Below are 24,646 nucleotides of genomic sequence, written 5' to 3' on the forward strand. Positions count from 1 at the left end.
ATAGGCTTAGGCTGCGGGATGACATAATGACCACTTTCACCCTCTTCGCTACATTCTCACACTGCTCTCCAATTTTGCATTATTTGCTGTTATTTCAGTTTTTAACTTTATGTTCTCTCTCTTTTCTCTTCCTAGAAGCTACACCTGGCCTGACTCTGTGTCTACTTGTGACACCTTTCTGGAGAGGGGCATTGTCCAAGCTTCTGCTGGCAACAGCTTAATGCTCCCCTTCTATAGATTATCCACTTGGCCCTGTCTTTCAGTGTTTAACCCTTTCTCTCTCCTTGATATCAATTGACTGAGCTTTTACTGTAACTAATTATATGTGCCCTCTTTCTGACTCTATCCTTGAAAACTGGCTCAAAGTTTATCTGTACTTTCTTTCTAGATGAAACGACTAAAGAAGCTACATCCATTAACATTTACTTTTCCTTCCCATAGAAGGACTGTATTCTTTGTGTGTCTCTGCTCTGTTCTCTCAAACCCCCAGTCGGTCGTGGCAAATGGCCGCTCACGCTGAGCCTGGTTCTGCTGGAGGTTTCTTCCAGTTAAAAGGGAGTTTTTCCTCTCCACTGTCGCTACATGCATGCTCAGTATGAGGGATTGCTGCAAAGTCAACGCCAGTGACTGTCCTCTGTCGTTACATGCTCATCCAGGAGGAGTGAATGCTACAAATCTGTGACTCAATGTAATCTGCTGGGTTTCTTTAGACAGAAAAACTTTTTATCCAATTTGAATAAAAAAACTAAATCTGACTGCACTGTTCAATGGTTAGGATTAATTGGAATGTATGTACCTGACTTTTGTGAAGTGCCTTGAGACAACATGTGTTGTGAATTGGCGCTATATAAATAAACTGAACTGAATTGAATTGAATTGAATTGAATTGATTTGAGTGAGAAACCCAAGCACAGACAATGGATGCATGGGTGGATGGTTATTTTGACCCACCTGAACATTCACCATTGCAGTTTCACTCCCCCAGACACACAAACCACAGAATACACTTAGAAACAGCTCAAAAACTCACTGGTTTCTTATCATGTTTCTACTGAATGTGCCTGAGTTTGAAACTGGAGCCTGATGTACAGGAAATAGGCAATCAAAAAGATTGTATTTTGATAACCCAATGAGTCAGAGTTGTTTTGTTAGATATCATTAACCCACACAATATCAGGCAGGTAGTTTTGACATTGTGGGTCTTCTTTCTATATGTTCGTAAATAGTGTACCAGTATTTGTGTGTGTTTATTATAGCTCCAGATACTAAAAATGGATAATGTTTCAAGGTTTCATTTCAGGTCACACGAGGACATGCGGAGTCAGAGATATGTGTACAGTAATGGCATCTAAAGAAAATGTTTTTTTAGGAATGATAGCATTCCTCCCACACTTTCCATAACATTTTTTATAGTAGGTTTGTCATAAGGAATTTGGAGAAAAGGTCCAAGCCAGAAGCATAAGAGTCGGCAGCCACCAGTACGAAGTGCAAGCAGCCCAAAGATAGGATTTTGTCCTTGGTACAGTCACCTCGGTGCTGCCTGAGCTAAATGTCCCATGAGAGACAGCAGAAAAAAAGAGCATCCTGCAGCACTTTATGAAATCCCCACCCCTCTCTCTGTACTCCTCAGCACAACTGTCAGCCCCTTTTTGTATCAAATTACTCAATCTTCAAAGTATAGACCAAAGGAGGGTGGCTTCTGTTTTGTTACGTTACAGATACAACACCACTGTCCTGGGAATTTATAAGAGTAGCATGCTGCCTTCTGGCTCCTCCTGGCTCTTTGTCAGTGTTCAAGATGCCAGTGAGGCTAAAAAGGTAAGCAGAGCATCTGTCAGCATGGCAGCCTCCTGGACACTCTCCAGGAGAGAAGTACACCTAGCAGCAGAAGCTAAATGAGGAATGATCAGTGAAAATAAGTGTTAAAAACCACAACTCATCTAAAATTCATACAAAAGCCACTCTCTTAAGGAGGACATGATTAATAACTTGATTCTATAGGACTGATCAGGACCCAAATAACTAAGTATTTAAAAGAAAGGAATCTAAATTTATCTTGGAATAAAGTTGGAACAGCATAATACAGAAAGTAATATACAGCTGCGCTATGGTACACCCAACATACAAGAATGAGATAAATACTAACTTTATGGTTGACGGTACAAAAACACTACAATAACCACCAACCTATTGCAGATTCCTCAGACGTAGTGTTCCTGCAATCCCAAGAACAGAGTCTAAATACACCCTTACCAGCACTACTGCAATTCCGTAATCCTGTTCTCCACAACGGGCAAACCCATTCACCAAACAGGCACTTGGGGTTAAAATTACTGTGTCTTAATGATGTGCCTCGACCGCTCTCCCATCAGCACCAGAAACTGCAGTCCTCTTCACACTGTTTCCACTGCAGCAATACTTGTTCTCCTGCATACACACACACATACGCATGAACATACCCACACACATACACATGCAGTCACTCGCTCTGTAACTACCCCCACCGCTGTTTCTCTCCATCCCCTCCTGCTCTCCCTCTCTCCACTCTTTCTGTCTCTTTCCCTGAAAGGATCCCCCTCCCCTTCTTTTCACCTCTCCTTTCATCTCCCATCCCTTCCCTCCGCACCATCAGTGCTCGCTGCTCGGACGACTGATTTGTGATGCTGCTCACAAGGCGCTGCATGCAGCAATCTGTGTCCCGATGCGTAAGGGCAGTCCAAAAGCATCCATATGCTTGTGGGAGCAACCAGCATCCGCACTCTCATTCAAGCAGAGCCACTGCTACTAAGAGAATCCACGGGAATGAGAACTGTCCCTGAGCTGCAACTGAGTGGGGGAAAAGTGGGTGTAAATAAAGAAAAAAAGGGAGTTAAATGGCATAAAAGGTTAACCTTTGAGAGAAGAGGAAGAGTATAAATATATTTTTTTGCTAAGTGGTTACAGCAGCAGTTATGTACCCGATTTAACTTAAGTTTTAGATTTGCACTACTGACACCATCGCTGTCATCTAAAAACATTTCAGTCTTTAATATTAGCAGGATAAATTAATCATAAAAACTTAATTAGGTGTATACAAAATCTTAAGCTGACCTACAAATATTTTTACTGTTCTTTACCAAGCCTATGAAACTTTGTAAAAAAACATTTTTTGTAAGTCCCACAAGTCTAAAAACTGCTAATTTATCCACTTAGAGTCAGCAAGTGACTCTGTAAATCTGCTCATTAATGACACAATGTGACGCACTTCTTTGCTTAATACCAGCGGTGAGCCAGACACTTTGGAGCCCTTTGGGTGTTGCTGTGTGTCACAAAGAATTATGGTCCTCCCCCCAAGTGAATCACACACCTTATTGGCCAGCAAAGAGTACTTGATCCAAAAATCAATACAGTCTCAATCAGTAGAAATGGAAGGTTTAAAGATTGGAAGATATTTGATTTTTTTACTCTAAACATACAGCCAAAGATGGAGAAATACAGAAAGATTTAATTTGTTCCCAGTCTATAGTAATAGCATTTCTCAGTGTTGGGATCATGTTGTAATGTATAGCTGTTTTTAATAGGAAGTGATTACCTAATCTAAGGGGAGGTGAGGATGGTCCTCTATAATTCAGGCGAAGAAAAATACATTTATTAGTTTTTATGTATTGTCCATTATTGTACGACAGCTATTCACTCAAAATTGGCAACTTTGAGAGAATAACACTAGATTCAATGGAAATATTTATTGCTGCCTAAATTCAAGAATGTAAAATTCTATATGTAGCAAGTCAAGCTTGGCAAATGCAGTATTGGCCTACCAGATGTGTTTTTTCCTTTAATGCGACAATGTTTCCAAAGCTGGGTTTAATATTGTTTGGACAATAAAGAAGCTAATATATAACTGTCTATGCCATAACGTTGACCTAAAACAACAAACCACATTTTGGTTGCCATGTGTTCCCTTTAAAGTTTTCATCTTCGTGGTTAAACACCATGACCAAAAATCGGTCATGGCTTAATGAATTAAGCAGTAAAGCAAAGGTCTCACCGATCAAACACTGGATCAAAGCTGAATGGGGCTTAAAGCAAACACCTGGTTAGGTTAAGAATTTTAGTTGCCTCAGAGCAACAAACAAAAATTGTTTCAATGCAATGCAAGTTTGTTGTTGAACTGAACATGTTTTATTCAGGTGCTTTTATTGTGATAGATGAAGCAACAACATTTGGGGTACATTTTGTCTTAATCGGATGTATTAAGACAGTTACTGGGTCTCCCAGAGACTTTTGTTGTAACATTTTGAAAGCACTGGGAGAAGCTAAACTTGGCAGAAACATAAACCTTTACAAACTTGAACTAGTGAGGTCTATCAAAGAATTTCATTGATGAGGGGGGTTCATATTTCCGAACAGTAAAAAGAAAAATTCATGTGGAAGGCATCCTGAAGAAATGTTTCGTCAATATGATAGGCGATGTACCATACAGAAAAGAATAGTAAGGAGTGTTCAGAGCCAACAAGAAATACAATTTTACTTTCTATCTACAAAACTTCTTTTTTTCCAGTTTTTCCAGATTACTTTGAATGGCTGTGATGTGTGATTGTCTCCTGAGAAAAGAGAAATCAAAGATTTTACATAGTCTGATTGGTAGTCTGATTAGTGTAAGATCCAGAATGCTTTAAAATGATCAAAAACTCACCCTAAATGTAATGTAATGCATCAAACCTTTATTGTGAACATGCCACTTATTTAGCAGAATTATTATATGTTTAAAATGGCTCAGGGTGAAAATAGTCTCAGTGGACATATGTGGAACTGAGAAGTTTCACTGAGAACGAGCTTTGGAAAACAAAAAAACAGTAGAATCCATTTCAGATTGGCTGTTGAACATGATGTAGCTCTCATGTTATACCAAGCCTTCTTCTGAATGGTTGATCAATCCCCATGACGACTCTTCTTGTAGAAGAGCTCATGTGTTAAACCTTTTCGTTATTTGGTTGGTTGCTGTATTTGGCTATCTTTGTGTAAAGATTGTGTGGGAGTTTCTTTTTCCTCCCACAACACACGAAACACATTGGAGGCTCCATCAGCCTTACCTAGTAAACCTTTTTGTGGTGGAGCTTTTCCTCTTTAATCTCTGTCATTCGATTCAATCAGGACCCAAAGTGTGTAACCTCAAGACATTAAAAGTTCAGTGCTAAAAAGAGACCAGTACAGTCTGCCAGTCCACTCAACACTGCTGTTTGAGCAGAAACCAGGTTCTGTAAAAGTTAAACAGCCTTGTCGTACCAATAAAACATATTTTTGCTGTTCTATTGTGGTGGTTTCTGTTAGTGTCATAATCTGCCTTTCTTTGGGGTTTTGAGTTTATGTTCTGTTTGTCATGATTCCAGCCCTTCAGCTCTACCTTGACTGTGCTGATTACTCATTACCTTCACCTGCACTGGGCTGCTCCCTATTTAAACAGCTGCTCGTCACCAGCTCAGTGCGAGATCGTCTGTTGCCCCAGTCACAGCGTGTCCGTGGATAACTCAGGAGATCGGTCTGTCCTCGTCCTTTTCGGCCTCCTTGGCAGCTAGGTGAAGAATATGATGGACCGTCACTAGTCGACTGGAGCAAAAAAAACAAGGAGAAAAAATTGCGTATCCTTGAAAACTCCGTGGTTTTTTATGGTTACGTGTTAAACTCACGTCCTCGATCAGTAAACTGACATTTCTGGCCTTCTTATTGCAGAAACCTCTTTCATGAATTTTTCTTCTTGTTGGCCAACGGAGGGGAGAATGAATGAAAGTCCACATGGGATTTCTTTTCCAGAGTGATGCTCCAGTTGCGTGGTAACCGCGTCTCGGTTTCCAGCGTGAAAAGCAATGGGGTGATCTCAGAGTATGTTATATAGTCGACCGTGACATCAGAGGTGCGACGCCCCCGTCCTATCAGCCGCGCTGCCTGCTGCGATTTGTAGTAGCGGACTATCCTGGGGTACAAAATGGCTGACGACGCTGAACAGCATAGTGGCGTCCAGCAACGTGCAAATGGTCCAATATTCAGCAAACAAATGGTCCAACACTGCGATGTTGTTCTCTTGCTTTATTCAGTTCATTCAGATTTATTAGATTCACTCTAGTGTTTAGGTTTTTGCTTCTTCCCTCAATTCTTATGTCATATGTTTTAGTTTGTATTTCCTTATGGACCTGATTCCTCCCTGTCTATGTCCTTTTGGTGGTCTCATTCTCTACTCTCCCTCAGTACATATACTCCCTTATGGTCATTGTTCTCCATGGCTTCCTCATGATGTCTACCCTGCAGACTCCTCTTACTACTCACCGCTCCATGTCCTGAGTCCTGCCTGTATTTTCACATGTCCTGCCTACATCTGTAAGTTTACCTGTTTTGTTAATTAAATTCATTTATCTGCTCACCATGCTGCTCCCTCCCTCCTTCCTGCACTTTGGTCCAACAACAACCTCACCCAGTTAGGTGGAACTTTGATATTAGAACTTAAAACCAGACCATAATACCCTTATCTTAAGGGTTCTAAGAGACTGACAAACTTTAAGAAAAGTTAAAATTTTTAATTGGTTTTCATGGTCGTAGTTTGAGTGTTTACTCCCCAGGCTATTAATTATATTTTTTTATCTATTTTAGTAGATGAAAGTTAGTTTTGCTCATTTGTTGAATGTTTTTGTTCATTTTGTGTTAAGAAGTCAGTAGTAAATATATATTAATAGATAAATTATGAATTAGATTTTTTATTTCATTTATTAGCTCTGATTGATTTTCTTATTATCGATATTCAAGGTGTTGATTATTTTTTGTTGATTCGAAATAAGTTCAAACTCTGAGACATATACAGAAATGTCCTTGTTCTTTTAATATATGACAGAGATTGTTCCCTGGAAAAGGAAAGAATTCAGGGTTTATTTGGATGAATGAGACTGACTTGTTTGTGAACATTGATATTACAATGTAGCTTAATACCATCACACTCCAAAAGTCAAATACCATCTGCATCTACTATCCATCCTTCCTAATGCATTAGCAACTCCTTATGGGTATTCCAGTGTGTGCTTTTGGACACTAACAAAACCGCACAACCAACTAACTAATGCAACCATATGCAAATACATTAGAACATATATGCATAGTTATTAGTTGTTTGAATATATCTGTATGAACTTAATTTTTTTTATAACGTGTTTGTTTTTACTTAAATCTACTACTTATAGGTCAAAAAGTGTGACATTTTATTATCCTTGTAGCACAGTGACTATAATTAGGAACCCATTTTTTTAGGTTCTTGGAGGGTACAGTTAGTTTTTATTATTGATACATCCAAAGGGACCTTAAAGAACTGCAGAATAGTGAAGTGAATTCTTTTATGTAGCTCAGTATACTCATAAATAAACTATATGATATGTGGGTTAAGCTTTATAAGGCTTTGTTGTTGTGGTTATTGGATTTTAGTTAATTCCTTGTTTGGAATTCTACATTCTTTTTTTTAAATCCCAGAGACAGAACCCAGAGACATCCTGACAGGGTGTGCCGCTGATCTCTCTCTGCAGCAGTACACCTCCATATTGTTTTATGTAACAGTGAACGAGAACAATTCAAACTGCTTCACAATGTGCACCCAAAAACCTAACAGTGATTGATCTTCCTGCTTTAAAAATATTTCACATATAAACAATTCTGCAAATTTTCTTCAGATCCCTGTGTTTGTTTTTTTTTTGCAGTCAGTGTAATATATTGTACAGTCTGTCACCCTGAAGCCCTGGCAGGTCTGTTTTAGTGGCTGAGTGGGAACAGAATATCGATCCAAACAAGATTCATAGCTTGCTGGTTAAACCCATCGTGACCAGCGCTGGTGCCTTTTTTATAATGCAGAAGGTGCACAGGAGTACTGACTTGTACAAACATGAGGTTAATACTTGCATTCTTGTCATAGATTTATTCTGCTTATCTCTGCCACTTCAGCAGATGCTAAATGCATGGATAATCTATTAATTATCAGCACAATTTCATTAAGTAAGGAGTAAGGGAAGGAAGAAAAATCTGAGACCAGACTTTGAACTAAACAGGCCGAGTCTCCTGAGAGATTCAGTGCAAGTTGGAATACATATTTAATAAGGTATGAGTGTGGAGAGTTGCAAGCATGCATCAAAAGCTGCTCAGTCAATGACTGTGTGAAGCCATAAAAATGCACTACCCAGAGTTTTGACAAAAATCATGTGTATCACCATGTGTTTTCTGTGCAGTACTCATGCATATATCAACATATTTCAGACAATACAAAATCTCTTTTTTGAAGACCAGAACATGAACAAGAACATTAAATCTCACACAAAATGTACAAAATCAGTGAATGCAAATAGAAAATATAAAAATTATAGTAAACTTGCCACAAGAAATGCTACAACAGAATAACAATAAGAGATGTGTATGAGTTCCTCTGCTTTTGCCTTTTCAATATTATCTTTTTGTTTTATCAAATTGCAAATACAATGCAGTGGCTATTAAAAGTCTGCACACCCCTGTGTTCTTGTGATGTAAAAAAGAAGACCATCATAAATAATTTCACAGTTTTGTCAACATTTATCCTGTGCTATTGTGGTAAAAAGAAATACATTTTTAAAAAGGAAAAAATTAAAGGGGCAGTAACCTGACACTTAAACTAATACTTTGTTGGAGCAACTTTTGATTCAACTTCTGCATTCAGCCTTCTTTTGTTGGTGTCCACAGCACTCCTTATATGACCCCGCAGATCTTAAGATTAAATTAGGTCTGGTATCCTGCTTGACCATTCCAAAAATGATTTTTTTCTCTCAAGAAATCATTGTTGCTGACAGTCTCTTGGCAGTCTCCCTGACTAGTTTCAGTATCGTCTTTTTATTAGCATTTGAGAAATACATTTGTTTCTTCCTGTTGTGCCAAATTTTCCCCACCTATTGGTTACCTATATATTCCCTTTATGTTTAATTACCATTTACATTGTACTTGGATTCTCACTGAAAGCCACAAAGCAGTGATTCCTTAAAGTAGATAGATAGATAGATAGATAGATAGATAGATAGATAGATAGATAGATAGATAGATAGATAGATAGATAGATAGATAGATAGATAGATAGATAGATAGATAGATAGATAGATAGATAGATAGATAGATAGATAGATAGATAGATAGATAGATAGATAGATAGATAGATAGATAGATAGATAGATAGATAGATAGATAGATAGATAGATAGATAGATAGATAGATAGATAGATAGATAGATAGATAGATAGATAGATAGATAGATAGATAGATAGATAGATAGATAGATAGATAGATAGATAGATAGATAGATAGATAGATAGATAGATAGATAGATATGTGTATGCTTTTGAGATTCACTTTATCTTTCTGTTGTGTCCTTCAGCCTGCACAGTTTAGCTTTTTTCATTTTGCATGTTTTTGTGATACTGCATGTGATGCTTTAGGTATTTCCCCCTACTCTCTTTGCTCTTGCTCATGTATTACTTTATTTTTTAGGGGGTGCAATAAACACTCAAGAAGATAGGGAAAAGAGGTAAGAATGGAAACTATAATGCTTATTTCCATTTCAAGTAACATGAGAACTGAAATTGCATTTGCACACAAAAGAATTGATGCTGTTAGAGTCAATGCAGCACAAAGTGGGTCTTTTTATCAAGGGTGGTCTTATGATTTCAAACATAAAGCTGTGAGGATCTGATGCAGACACACCATCTTTTTAGTGATTACTGCTTTCATGTACGCATGATAAATATTGCATGCCGGAGTGGCAATTTAGCATTAGCTCTTGTTCTCTTTCTCTGCTTGGTTGTGACACACGTGAGATGATGCAACAAAGCACCATGCTGTGCATTTCATCATATTGGCTCATTCACATCAGGAAGAGTTAGAGGGAAACCTTACAGCTTGAGCTGTCTCTATAATAGGGCCCAAGGCTATTGTTCAAAACATTGAGCAAGACTGCAGAAGGTGGATTTGATCATGAAATTATATAATTACATACCATCTTGCCAGATGTACCAAAAGGTTTAGCTGAGGTTATTAGGAAATAAGCATTTGCCATGGAAATGGTACATTGGAGTAAAACTCAAAATATTTTCATATTTAATATTTTAATATTTCCTATTATATCCTATTTCAATTATATATTTTCTGGTTTTTTTTTATTTCAATTTCAACTTTAAATTTCACTGGTTTTAACATTATTTCATGAATTTTGTGTCATTGTTTTCCTATATTATCTTCACAGGATTCTACCTAATCACTTCCAATGGCTTGAAATCTAATCAACTACAACTCAACAGAATAAATTAGGCAACATAATGGGAAGAGAATTGTGGCACTTCACAAGTCTAGTTCATTCTTGGGGAGAACTACCAGAAACTGAAAGTGTCACGTTTATCTTTTCCAACAATTATATGGAAGGATAAACAGCACCCGAATGTCCAGCCATCAAACCATTAAGGATGGAATAGTATTTTGGTGCCAATTGTGCATATTAAGATGCTGGCCAAAGCATGTAGAAGAGTGGTATTACTCACAGTGAAACAAACCGTGTACTGACATGAGTTAATACTTTACTCAGTGAAGAATAAGCCATTACTCCAGAAGCAAAACCAAAAAGCCAGATTACAGTTTGTCAATTGACCCAGGGACTAAGACCCTAAATTCCTGTGGTCGGATGAGGCAAACATTTAAGTGTTTGGCCATAATGACCACCAATACATTTAGAGGAAAAAAGGGAAATGTTGCAAGCCTCAGAACACTACGTCAACTGTTGTAGAGGGGTGGCAGCATCCTGTTTTGTGTGTGTGTTTTGCTTAAGGGTGCCCTAATGCACTTCGCAAAATACAATTAAAAAGAAAAGAAAAATATACAGAAATACTGGATCAACAACTCAAGATGTCAGCAAGGAAGTAAAGCTTGGGCAAAAATAGGTCTTCTGAATGGACAATGAACCTAAGCATACAGCCAAACTAGTTATAAAGTGGCTGAAGGAGAGAAACCCAATGTTTTGGAGTGTCCATCACAAACTCCTGATGTCTCTCTGTTAGAAAGTTTGTGGGCATAGTTGAAAAGGTGTGTGAGAACAGGGTGGCCAACAAAGTTACAACAGTTCTGTTAGAGGAGTGGACCAAAATTCCAGAAAACTATATTAAGACGCTTTTGGGAGGACACCCAAAATGATTGACCTGGCTTTTATTTGAATGGAATTGCTACCAAATAATCTAGAAATGTATTTAGATTTCTTACTTTTAAGAAAGTAATAATAAAATTACCAAACAGAAATCATTATGGTAACCTCCACTGACCTAAAACAGTAATGGTTTAGTATGATTCAATGTAATACAATGAGATTGTGTCTTTTTATACAGAAGAACAATGTAGAAAATCACCTTGAGTAGATTTTGAGCTATCTAAAGTTGGTAATGAGGCTGACAGAGGTGAGAGAGAGACAAATTAAAGCAGTTTCAAAGCAGCAGCCCAGAACTGCCCTTCTAGGCACTGCTGTTTTCAACCAGGTTTTATTAGTTTTCTGTAGCCACTGCGATACTCACGTTTACATCACTCATAAAAATGATTCGGATTAATCAACTGAGTGCTGGCTTGTGCGGGAAATGCTGAAGACGGGTTTACGAAGATCAGATCTAACACTAAATCATGTTCACACTGGGCTGCTCCTTCATCCTCAGCACATTTTCCCTGCTATGTTCACACTGCAGTTGACAGCCTCCTCCCCAGCACATGGAAAGCTTTTTTTAAAACATCTAGTGGAACCCACAACATGTAAATGAGCACCCAACTCAAATCGATTTACACATTCAGCAGATTTCCATTGTAAATATCCACTGTTTATGCCACAAATGGACTGATGATACCCAGTAAATAAGTGTAAAGTTTAAATAAAAAAAACTCCATCAGATCTCAGTTGTTAGCAAAAATCAGGAAGATTTCCCTCTCGGGTCAGTTGGTGTTTCAACCCTACAGCTCATCAGAGTGTTATATTGTTGGACAGTTTTAGAAAGCATCCAGCCATGGACAGTCTGCCAACTGGGCCATGCCATCAGTGGACAGTAAGGGCACATAGGCAGGCTGGATTTCTGAAAGGGGAACTGCAGAAGGATGGAGGCAGGTAGCAATGTGCAGTGATCTGTCCCCACTAGAAAAGGACAGTCGCAGCAATGATTGTGGCTCTTTCTTATGGGGTGAATAATTCTTTCCACATTTCTTTTTTTTTTTTCCATTCAAAAATCTTACATGGTGTAGTCAAACACAGAGAAGATCTGCTTCTGGTATACTTACAGCCAAAATCTGTAGTCTGAGCTGGAAGTTATCAGAATGAGAGTGTTTTCACTCCAAAGTCCTGGAAGAGAAAAATAGTGTGAATTTGGAGGGATATTTACTTTTATTTCAAAGAAAAATATTTTTTGTATGCATTTCTGTAAGGTTTGGAAAGAAATATGGTTGGCATAAACTGAACTGTCTTACGACTGTTCCAAATGCAGAATAATTGTTATGTATATTTTGATGGCATCCTACAGAACCACTGAAACATGAAGTAACCTCACAGGAATATCTATTTCAATCTATCAAAGTCGACAAATAAGGGATAACTGACCGCCATTGTGTTGCACACTACTGCTCACCAATGATTTAATTTATTAAATAGCAGTCTAATGAAAAATTAAAAAACACATTACATTAATTGGAGCTTTAAAGTCACACAAATTTAAACTATTTTTCTAATCCTTTTTATTAAAAAAAATATGAAGAATTACTCATATCAATAATTAAACATGAACATTTTTATAATGGCATCACATTGATGGCAGGCTTTGACAATTTATAATATATTATTATCTTTTAATTTAATTTTAGCAGAACAGAACCCTTTTCCTGTATGAGAAGCTTTCTGACAAAATACTTATTTAACTAGCTTATTTAACTAGTATTAACCAGGTTCAATACACTTTGGCCTTGGCGTTGTTTAAAGAATATGAAACAATGTCGCCCAGATTATTTCTAAATTGAAACTGAGTATGTCTTGTCAGAGAATGATAAAAGTTTTCATATTTCTACATTTACGCATGCATCCAGACTGGACCTTTGTGGACATATTTGTATGGCTATTTTAGGGTGGCCAGACATGGTCCCTTTTCAGCTCAGATAACTTTATTTACCCATATATCCCATCTAAGTTTAACCTAGGTGTTTTTATGTACATACAGCGCTTTGACAAATAATTCATTCCCTTTGAGCTCCTCACATTACAGGTCATCTTCCAAGGATTGTCCTGTTTTTTGTTTTTACCTACATGGCTTAATTCAAATAGGACTTCTTATGGCTTTCCTTCAAAAATGGTTTTCTTCTTCACACATTGGTACATGCTAGATTTGTGGAGTGCAAGAATAATAGTTGTCCTGTCATCAGATTCTTCCATCTATGCTGTGGATCTCTGTAGCTCTTCCAGAGTAATAATGGGTTCCTCAGCTGCTTCTCTGATTAATTTTCTGCCTCTCAGTTTAAGTTGTAGTTGTGCAGTTGTGTCATACTGGCTCCATTTTCAGATGATAGACTGAAGCAAGCTCTCTGAGATGTTCAAACTTTAAAATATTGCCACATAACCTAATCCTGCTTTAAACTTCTCCACAATGTTTTCCCAGACCTGTCTGTTGTATTCCTTAGTATTCATAATGCTGTTTGCTCACTAATCTTTCTGTGACAAATCTCTAAGGTTTGAGATCAGATTATACAAGTGGTCTTTAGATACTGATTAGATTACTTCTAAAGTCAACTCATTGCCCTTGATTTGATTAAGAATACACAGACATATTTTAATTTGTAAACATTTTAACATTTGCCCTGCGATGGACTGGCGACCTGTCCAGGTTGTACCCCGCTTCTCACCCATAGACTGCTGGAGATAGGCACCAGCTTCCCCGCGACCAATTATGGAATAAGCAGTAGGAAATGACTGACTGACATTTTAACATAGATTTTTTTTCTTCCACTTTATAATTATGCAGTAATTTTTGTTGGTCTAAACACCAAATAAATAGTTTGAACTTTGTGTTTGTAAGGTAAAAATATGAAAGATTTATTTGCTTAGACAGTGATGTTTTGTTTCTTGCTTTGGAAAATATGAACTTTTGTCAAAAGGAGGTATACAAACTGATTTCAAAACATTAACAAATAAATTCCTCTATGCTCTAACAATAATATATACTGAGCTCTAAAGTGCTGCATCTCAAAATTAGCTGACTAGAGCGGCAACAGACTGATTACTGAAATTGTATTTGCTGTCTTGGATCTTTAGAGACTTTTTGTCTATTTGAGGCACCGTTTTCCTACTGTGCTTTATAAAATCAATCAATTTCATGACTCAGTAGCCATAATTGAGTTATTGTAATTGTGTCATCAAAACCTTCCATTGGGGAAGATATTCAAATTCATTTGTGCACTTCAGTGAAGAAAAACCTTCTCATCCAATTTAAATCCCCAAACTTAGTAAGATTTTAGTTATGTCTTTATTAGAATTTATATTATCTGACTATTTATAAAATACCAATGCATATATATAACCAGAATTGGTGGTCTTTTGTTGTCAAAAAACAGCTTGAGGTATTTTTAGACAACAAGATGACTGATCCCAAAGCAGTATATAAAAAGAAACCTTCATGGTACATGGAGACAGGGGTCGTTTCTATATGCTTCCACAGAGGAATACCTGCAGTCTTTGTAGAAACACGATGAAAATGTCAAAGTGAGCTGTTTGCAGCTTGCTGAGGGGCAACAGTGACAAGAAGGCGAACGGAAAGCAGATTTAACACTGCTTTGTGAAAGAATGCATGTGACATTCCCCAAGAAAGAAGAAGAAAAACATTCACAAAAAGAAAATGTTTAATAAAACAAAAAGAGAAGGTCACTACAGTGCTATAAACCACTATGATTTAGCAGTACATGTATGTGTTACTCCACAAGAACAAATAAAATCTAGAGCAATTGTAATTTTAGCAGCTGAGAGGAGCCAGAGACTCTGATGTGCATCTTCTCAGATAGAATCACATTAAAGGAAATTGCCTCTTGGTAACCATAATTGCATCCTTCCAGACTTATTATTTATGTCCCTAAGGGAGCAAACAATGCTGAGATGAAACAAGACAGAATTTCACAATGAAACACGGGCCCACATAAGTTAAGCAACCTTTCATTGGAGTCAAATCAACACACATGCAGCCCCCTCCACATTTATTGGCACTCCGACCAAAGAGAAGCAAAATTTATAAAAATAAATGCATCTTTAATCACAGGAGCATAAACTCACACTAAACAATTAGGAAAATTCAACCTTTACTTTGAGGTTTAGTGAGGGAAAAAAAACCACTACAAGAAACAACAGGACAACAACACTAGCCTTCGAAAATAACTTTGTGCAATTTAGATTTTTATTTTTTAAAGTTGATCAGAGAATTGACAAAATTGTTTTAATAATCTATGAAGGCACCTTTTTCTTAATAACTCTTCAAAATGGGAAAAGCCGAGAAACATATGATTCATGAAAGGCTGATATGTGTTGATCTTCAGCTCATGAAAATTAGGGGTTCAGGAAATAGAAGCGAAACCTCACTGACTGCTCTCATAAACTACCCACAGTCAGAAGAATAATTAAAAATGTTAGAACCGTTGGAACTGTGTCAAACAAAGCGGGATGAGGATCCAAATGTATCCTCCCACAATGTATAGTAGGACGGTAAAGCTCACTGTTGGAGAACTGCAGCAATGAGTGCTATCTTTGGGTAACCAAGTCTCTGTAGCAATAATTTACAGTACGAGATGAAATTTTATATAATCTACCCTGGGCACCAATGGCTTATTATTATCAGGTCATTATTTAGGCTTTTATCTTCTCAGGGTGGAAAAATTGCACAGCAAACAACTTCGATGAATTTCAAAACGAAGAACTGGGTTCTCATGTTTGGATCTTTTTGTGTGAAATTCAGTACGGCTCATAAGCATACACAGTCACTAAAATATTTACATACAGCCCTACTAATATTTGGTGACCTGTCCCTAAGTTACAGTGACATGATTTACTTTTTGATCCACCTATATGTTTCTGGAATAATTGTGACTGGACCTCTCTTGTTGGCAATAATGATAATTTAACTTGGTTGGTTTTCCAGCACAGATACAGATTTTTGGTACAATTTTATTTTACGTTGTTAAGGTTATGACCATTCCAGAAGTTTTCCAATACCAGTTATGTCTTACGTTTCAACCATGCAGTGGATGAGTTGAGGAGAATTTGAAGAATTTGGAGGTTGTCCCTCTTTATTATACTATCAATTTTGTGCAATCGACCAAGGCACTGACAGTTACCTACTATTACCACCACCATGCTGGAAAGCTGGGACAGTGTTCTAAAGCTTGAAAGCCTTGAAGTGGCTCCAAACATTTATTGGAATTGTGGCCAAATAGGTTAATCTTTGACTCCTTTGATCATCAAGCTTTCTCTAAAAGGCATTTGGCTTGTCCAAGTGGGCAATCGTTAAGTTCAGTCAAGCTTGACAGCATCTATTTTGGAGCAGCAGCTTACTTCTTGGACCTCTAAGTCCATGTTGATGTCAAACTGGCTTTACTGCGGAAAGTAACATACCCACAGATTTGGCCCCTGGTGGTTTATGTGTCCTGAACATCCTAACTAATTTACTTTCTTCTTAAGATAACAGTGTCAGATGTTTGGTGTTTCTACTGGACAACACTCATCTAACTGATGTTGAAATAGATACATTGAATTAAATTGAATTGAAGGGAACTGAACTGAATTGATTAAAACAAGCTGACATTAAGTTTGTAGAATGGCCTTCCCAATCCACTAACCATATTTTACATGTATTGACTTTATCCAGGAACCAAATGATTAAAAGCAAACTACAATTTCTGACTAAAAAAGTGTTCAAGCACCCATTCGGCATCATACCAGAAGCCTGTTGATGGATCTTTGTTGTATCTTTATTCCATAATGAAAAACAAATGCTTCAGACACATCGTTAATTAAAGGCTCATGATCAATATGACATCCATGGACTTGGTGAGTGTATGTAAACTTTTCACAAGCCATCTATGTACCATGGGTGCTAATAATTAAGGAAGGTGCTGCATCTATAATGCACGCAATGTTAGTGTTAGCTCTGTAACGATACAGAGCAAAAATAGCTGTGTTAAGTAGCTATAAATGCACCATAGCATACCTCTGCTTTGAAGCTTTGAGGGTACAGGTTCAATCAGTAAAGGTTTGATTATTTAAAATCTGACATTTGAACTGGGGAATCTTTGTGACTCTTTTTAAAGCTCTGCAATCATTAAGGTTCAATATTTTGTCAGGAATATCCTGGAATAAGCCCACAGAAGTCAAATTTTAAAGGCTCTGTTGTAATTTAAACAATATTGTAACTGTGAGGAGATTTTTTGAGCATTTAAATTTAAAAAAGACTCCCATTGTGGTTCTTCAGATGTCTATGCTGGTTGGTGTTTCTGTTGTCCCTGTTCATGACTGTCATTTCATTTTGTCTCCCAGAAGAAACAAGCCCACAGCTGGAGCTCTGAAACAAATCTTTGCTTTAATATCCAAAACTAAAAATACATTCTGCTGCCCAACAGAAGAAATCCTTCATTATAATTTTGCTCCAAAAGTAACTGTTCAAGAGAACAATGCAAGCCAAAGAATAGAACAAGTCACACAGTAAAAAACTACATAGCCTTTCCATTCCTTCTGATAGCACCCAAATTGCAGAACCCCTGAGAGTCTTGTGCTTGCTTCCTCTCTCTCTGTCTCAGTCTCCCATTCTTTCTCTCTGTCTCCAAGACACGTGCCTCTCCATGACTGTTGCTACAGGAGACTTTTGGGGGCTCTCAGCTGCCCAGAGTCTCTGGAGCATGGCATATGAACACTGGAAGATATGCATGTGTGAGCGAAGAGCTTTCCACGCAGGAGGGATCTGCCCCAAATTTAATCTCTCTATTGTGAGGGTGGAGGGTTAGAGAGGGAAAAAAGGGGAAGAGAGGAAGGGAGGGAGCAGGGTGCCTGCTGAAATCCCACTGGCAGTGCTGCAATGCAGGGGTTTAACACTGAGCCAGAAGGTAGGCAAACACATTAAATAATTTGCCATTGGATAATAGGCACATTTTCACACAAACATGTGTTCATCCAGACATACAAACGCTTGCATGCATAACACAGCAGCCTATCTTCTCTGAGTTAGCTGCATAAACACTTAAAGGCAGTTCCTATTTTCTAACATGCTTTACCAGGTTGAAGATGTTTTTTAAACATCTGGAGATCAGCACTTAGTTGTGCTCATAGGTTCATGTCTTAGGGGGAGGTGCCTTCGTAAAATGTTAGAATATCAAAAATATAGTCAGTCATTTTCTACTGCTTATTCCATAGTGGGTCACGGGGAAGCTGGCGCCTATCTCCAGCAGTCTATGGCCGAGAGGCGGGGTACACCCTGGGCAGGTCGCCAGTCCATCGCAGAGCAACACACAAACAACTATACACACACTTATTCATACTCCTAAGGGCAATGTAGAGTGACCAATTAACCTAACAGGCATGTCTTTGGACTGTGGGAGGAAGCCAGAGTACCCGGTGAGAATCCACGCATGCACAGGGAGAACATGCAAACTCCATGCAGAAAGACCCCTGGCCGGGGCATATGCTTCTGCCTAGATCTTTTGGACTATAAATTGTGTACACAATAGCTGTTAAATTACATTTATTGTACAAATAGCAAAAACTGACCAAAAATAAGTGTCACTATATCACAAAGGACAAAGCCTAGTGACATTGTTTTTTACCTCAACCAAGTTGGATTTCCTTCAAAGATGGAACAAATATTGTGCATTAGACAACTCATGCATGATGCACTTACTCATGTAATACAGAAGGTTTATTGTTACAGCTTTTAGATTCTGTAGGTTTCCCTGAGTGAACACATTGCACCACTGTCCTATAAAAGGTAGAGAGGTCACTGCGGGGTTCCTTTACAGCCAACGCAATTTTACAGAGTATGAAAGGTGAAGAGGGTGGTTGATGGGGGGTTCCTTACATGACAAAATGCTGACTGTGTCTGCCTTTCACATTTAGCAAAAACAAATGTGTTGACTTCCTATTGCTCTGACAGAAACCAGACACAATATTGGGGAGAATTTCTATTTTTGCCCGTCAAGTATTTTCAAACTTGAGAATATGATTTTAGGTATTAAGCGGAACCTAAAACAAGTTCCAGAGTATTACATTATAACTAACAAATGCTAGAATATACAGGAATTGTTTGTCATCCATGCCAGTGGTGGTTCTTATTCACACTGACTCATGAAAAGCAGCTCTCTTGTTATAGGGAAACCCTTTGCTGTCCTCTGTTCTTACATGGTGTGTCCCCTGTCAGTTTGTATGTTTTTACGTAACCCCTTAATAATTTTAGAGACTGAAAATGGCCCACGGACACCTTTGCCCAGCCGGGTTAATGGGGCATTTTTAGATAGCAGCAGATCATACTGACAGAGTTCAAAAGCAGTTTACCTTGTTACATCCACCTTATTTTTTTCAGATCTGTGACCAAATACTGACAGCATTTCATATGTTTCAAGATGTTTTCATAATTATGGTATTACTTAAAGCTTCTCTGTGACCAGCTTTTAAAATGGCTTGCTTACTGGTGCTTCCCACTATAGTGATTTAGTGAAAGATATTTAACGACTATTGTTTTTAAATGTTATTTAATTTAAAGGTTATTTGCTGTTTTCACTCATTCTAAAGCATTGATGGTCTGTTTGGCTCAACTGTCCAAATATTTCAATATTATCTTTACAACACTATTGGTTTAAGTACTGTGTTATTCAGTAGTAATTAAATATGAGTAACTAATGCCAGGCAAACAGTTTTAAACCTAGCATGATTACAAAATCTGGTCGAGTCATATACAAAGGGAGGAACTTCAGTATACAAAACAATGGTGTCACAAATTCTGGGTTGTTATTATTAAGATAATTGCACTATAATCTGGTAGCCTTAACCTACATTACACGATTGTATTTGATTCATTGGGAAGTAAATATGTACTAAATAGAATAGCTTTCTAAAGCAAAAGCAATTCTTTACATAGAGAAACATAAGTCGACGCATCTGTTCATGAAAATGGTCAGAAATTACAGCACCTTCCAAATTATCGGTACCCCAGATAAAGATATGCAAAAAAAGCCTTAAATTGCTTTGGTGTTACGAACATTTGGTGATCTCAAGATGCCATGAGAGCTTTGTAGATTTTTTTTTTTTTTTACCTCTCTTAGCATCCTCCAAACGTCTCATCCACCTTGTTTGTCACAGTTCTGGATGCACTAAACTGTTTAATTATTGCTTTAAATGTAGATATAACCAAGTTTGGATGAGTTGCTTTTTTCATGTAGTCATTTCCTGACTGAAGAAGATCATTATGCACCTGCTCTACGTGAATAGTATATTTTTCTATCTTTTCCAATTTTAAGAACAGGTAAGAGAAATGGGTTTCTGTGTTACGTCATATTTATACCCCAAGAATTATACATTTTTAAATAGAGCTGATTCATTTTAGTCCAGATACAAAAAATGTTAAGTGGGCCTTTACCACACTCCATAAATTGGAAGGCATCATTTACTTTCATAATTCATGGAACCTTCATATAGTAAAGTCATGATTACTAATAAAGCAGATAAAGGTCAAAATGTTGAATGTGAAAAACTTTTTTTATTTAAAATGTGTAGAAACCCTGACTTTTCCCCCCAAAAATCCAGCCCTCACTGTATCTTCATTAAACTTTGCGAAGATCACATTTAATTTAGCAGAACAGGGTAAATCTCATAAATCTTAATAATTTAAAATGGCCGTAACAAATCCTTTTTAGTTTCCTGCCTGGTGGGAGTTAAAAATTAATTGTTCAATCAGCTGTGTGACAGCACAAAACTCCCAATAGCGAAACCAGTTTGTTTTGGGGGGTTTTACAATCATTTTATTTAGGTTGTCAATGATTTTACACTAACAGTGATCTTACTTCACTTTTGTGGAGCAACAACTATTTTTCACAAATGTACTGTCCATAAATCCTGGTGCACAGTGACACCTTTCCTCTGGCTACTGGCTTCAATGTAAGACATGACCTGTGTTTGTGTGCAGAAATAAGGCAATCCATCATCCAGTCCCAAAGAAACAGTCAACAGCAGGAATGAAATGGCACACAATTCCAGATTAATTACTTTCATTTTTACCTGCCTGATGGATGAAACATAACACTACAAACCATACCACACAGAGAAAAATGATTAAGGAATTTCTAAAATGTGACCATTTACTCTCTGCTCCTTACCATACATGAGCATTGTTTCGCATAATTTGCTGGCAAAGCAACTTGAGCAGCTGCTTAAACTGCACTGAGTTTATTACCTTAAGATAAATAATAAGCTGGTCATAATCAAAGAGCAAAATCTTTGGAAGCAGAAAGGAGAAATTGAAGCAGCGCACAAAAGCATCCAGAACTCAGTGTCCCTGCATTGCAGGGTTGTTGAAAAACAGTGTGACACGAGAAAAACAACAAACTCCCCAGGGAACAACAAACTCCAATAAATGTCAAATAGATTTTAGTAATGTGCTCTGCAAACAGCTACTGCTATTGGACAGCACTTTTCAGCATAATAAATCATATTACCTACTAAGGTCCATCTGTAGCTGGAGGAACAATCTATTTCCACATTGCTATATTTCTTCAAGATGTACTTTTGTGTTGCTAATTTGTTAGCCTGAATGGCCAGGAAATAACAACAACACTCTTATTATACAACTGCAAAAGTTTAAGATAAAAAACTTGAAGGACAAGATGTTCTCTTTTGCTCCTTGTTATGCAGTCAAAGTTATTGTAGGGCAAACGGCAGACAAGTGGCCGCTTGTGGGGATCCTTCACCTTCACATCGTTAGTGAGCCACCATTATCAGTCAGGCCCCGAAATCTTGGAAACCACTGTGCCATTGGTCAAACACAGATTGAGAGTGACAGCTAACCCCTGGTGACGATCTTCCTGCACTGCATAAAATGTGTTTTTTGTTGCAGCATAATGTTGCTTTGCTTAAAGAAGCCTTATAACAACAATGTTTTTGGTCATTTTAAATAATGACCAGAAACATATCCAGTGCCTTGCAAAGGTATTTTATCACTGAACAGTCAAAAAAGTCATAAATAATGACCAAAAAGTATACAACGTATATTTTATCACAGATTTTTTTTCACAGTTTTGCTATTTTAACCACAAACCTTAATGGATTTTTAGTTTAATTATATGAGACAAATATAATGCAATATAATATAATACAAAATAGTGAATAATTGTAAAATAGAAGGGAAAAGATACATGGTTTCAAAAATTTGAATATTTCCAAGTAAAAATCTGAAGAGGGATGTCACAATCTCTAGGTGTTTTGGTTTTAATTTGCTTTATTGTGTATTTTGATCATCTCCTTGTTTCTGTGTTCTTATTGAGTTCATTTTTCAGTATTTGTGAAATATTCTCTTATTAATTCAGGCTTTTGTGCCTAGTTTCTTAGTTTATTCTTATCTTCTGTTCTTTGTACATTTAGAGGGAATTCTCTTAGATCTCTGTTTGTCTTTCCCCCATGTCTTAGTTTCCTTGTATATCTTTTCTGCTCCTTTCATGTTTATTAGTCTCCCACTCTCAGCCACAGCCACTATGCAAGTAGTTAATTTTGCTCACCTGTGCCACCTCATTATCCTCCATTGTCTGCACCTGCTCTGTCTCCTGTTTAAGCTCTCCGTTGGTCTTTGTTCCTCGCCGGATTCTCTGTTTCTGTTCCGTATTCCATGCCCAGTTTTCGTCCATGATCATGTCTTGTTCTCATGCCTGGCAGTGAATTTTGCCAGTTTGTAAGCTTGCTTTTTATTTTTTATTAAAATTCCTCAAATCAACATACTACTCCTCCCCTCTTGTCTGTGTTTGTAACACCAGGAACTTCATTACAGGACATATGTTTCAACCCCCTGACTTAATACTTTTTGGAACCAGCTTTTCCTGTAATTATAGTTGAACAGCTTTTAGAGTGCAGTTAGAATATACAATCTGATGAGGCTTGTTTGTCAGATTAATAGTACCTTTTGGAAATAACAACCTTTAAGCAGGTATTAAACATCCTTTTCAGTCACTCAGTCAGATTGTAATGAGAGCAACAATTTTAGGGTCTGACCAGTGTACCTCCTGGGTAAAGCATTCCAAGGGGACAATGCTGCCACCAGCTAAATGTCCATTCCAACTTCCAAAGCATTTTTAATCCATGCAAACAAAATCTCATTTGACCAGAGCAAAGAAGGATGAATACATATGCATGCCGCACTTTCCAGATTTTTAGGTGTGATGCTAAATAAATTAAACGTTGTATCCTTTAACCTCCGTTTCACATTGATACAGTAGTAAATAGACTGGAATTTGTGACTGTGATGTGGTTTAAGGATTGTTAATACTTTTGCAAGGCAAAAATACATAATTTGTATAATTTGCAAATTCATAGCAGGAGCTTTTCTCTATCAAACCATGCTTACATGCTAGTAACAATAAGCTTTAGCAAGCTTTAGTGGGCTTACTGCAAGTTGTTGTTTTCCACCATGATGATCACTCATTTAAAGTCTGAACTTGTCTTTATTTTCCAGCTACTCCAAGAGTGAAAAGAGATTACCACAGTTTTGACAGCTCTTTGCTCTTCTCTAACAGACTCTCCACTTGTGTATAAGACAGTTCTGTTACACACATTTTTAAAACTAAAAGTGTTATCTTTCACCACATTTCTCATTTCTTAAAAAAAAGAAAACAAAACAGTTTCCTGATAAGTGATGGAAAGATCGGACCTAATAACACTGCAATATTTAACCGAGATCATCTGTAATGTAGACAGAACCATATTTCAATTAAAGACTCATTAAAAACTAAATTAGGCGCTGACCGCTGAAAGGAACTTGCACAGGGAAGCGAACAGACAGGTAGACATGAGGTTTTGAAACATCTTTTTCTAATTAAAATATGAACTCAGAATGTTGTTTCAAGGGCCTATTTAATTTCATGTCAACAAGAAATTGCCCCCAGACTACAAGTACTCCTTGATAATGCTGCAAAGCATTTTTCTCATTCTTAATTCTGAGTTGTTAACAGCTTTGTTTTGCAAAATATTGCAAAATAAAGCTTTGATTGTGCAATTTATCAGCTTTTATTTTTTATTCGGTTTTGGCTTCCAACAGATATTTTGTTGCCCAGTGATTCTTGTGTTGTGTCCTGTGATATGCAAAAAGCATAAAATCCTGTCATTTACATTGTTTTCCAAAAGTATTTGCATCCCTCAATCTTTTTTACATTTTGTCACAAACAAAATTTATTTTATTAGGATCTTAGGTTACAGACCTACACAAAGTAGCACATGATTGTGCAGTGGACGGAAAACAGTGCATAGTTGTTTTTTTTATCAAAAAGTGTGGTGTGTGGCATGTGTTTGCATTCAACCCTTCAGAGTTGTAAAACCACCTTTGCCCCAATTATAGACACAAGGCTTTTC

The 24,646-nt window shown here is 37.3% G+C and overlaps 1 protein-coding gene across 6 annotated transcripts in view; it reads right to left on the reverse strand.

Annotated features, from left to right (window-relative positions):
- LOC124868338 (synaptotagmin-2-like) overlaps nucleotides 1-24,646 on the reverse strand; it is a 90,692-nt gene that overhangs the window by 42,577 nt on the left and 23,469 nt on the right. For 3 of the 6 annotated variants that reach the window (XM_047365550.1, XM_047365503.1, XM_047365513.1), the window contains one exon: nucleotides 12,316-12,376. The exons of 2 other annotated variants lie outside the window; for them this stretch is intronic. The gene's annotated coding sequence lies outside the window, so the exon portion shown is untranslated. Of the gene's footprint in view, nucleotides 1-2,253; nucleotides 2,474-12,315; nucleotides 12,377-24,646 lie in introns of those variants that run through there. One more of the 6 variants, XM_047365530.1, reaches the window with a different exon arrangement.

This window comes from Girardinichthys multiradiatus, chromosome 1 (genome assembly GCF_021462225.1).
Source record: "Girardinichthys multiradiatus isolate DD_20200921_A chromosome 1, DD_fGirMul_XY1, whole genome shotgun sequence".
Taxonomy (NCBI): domain Eukaryota; kingdom Metazoa; phylum Chordata; class Actinopteri; order Cyprinodontiformes; family Goodeidae; genus Girardinichthys; species Girardinichthys multiradiatus.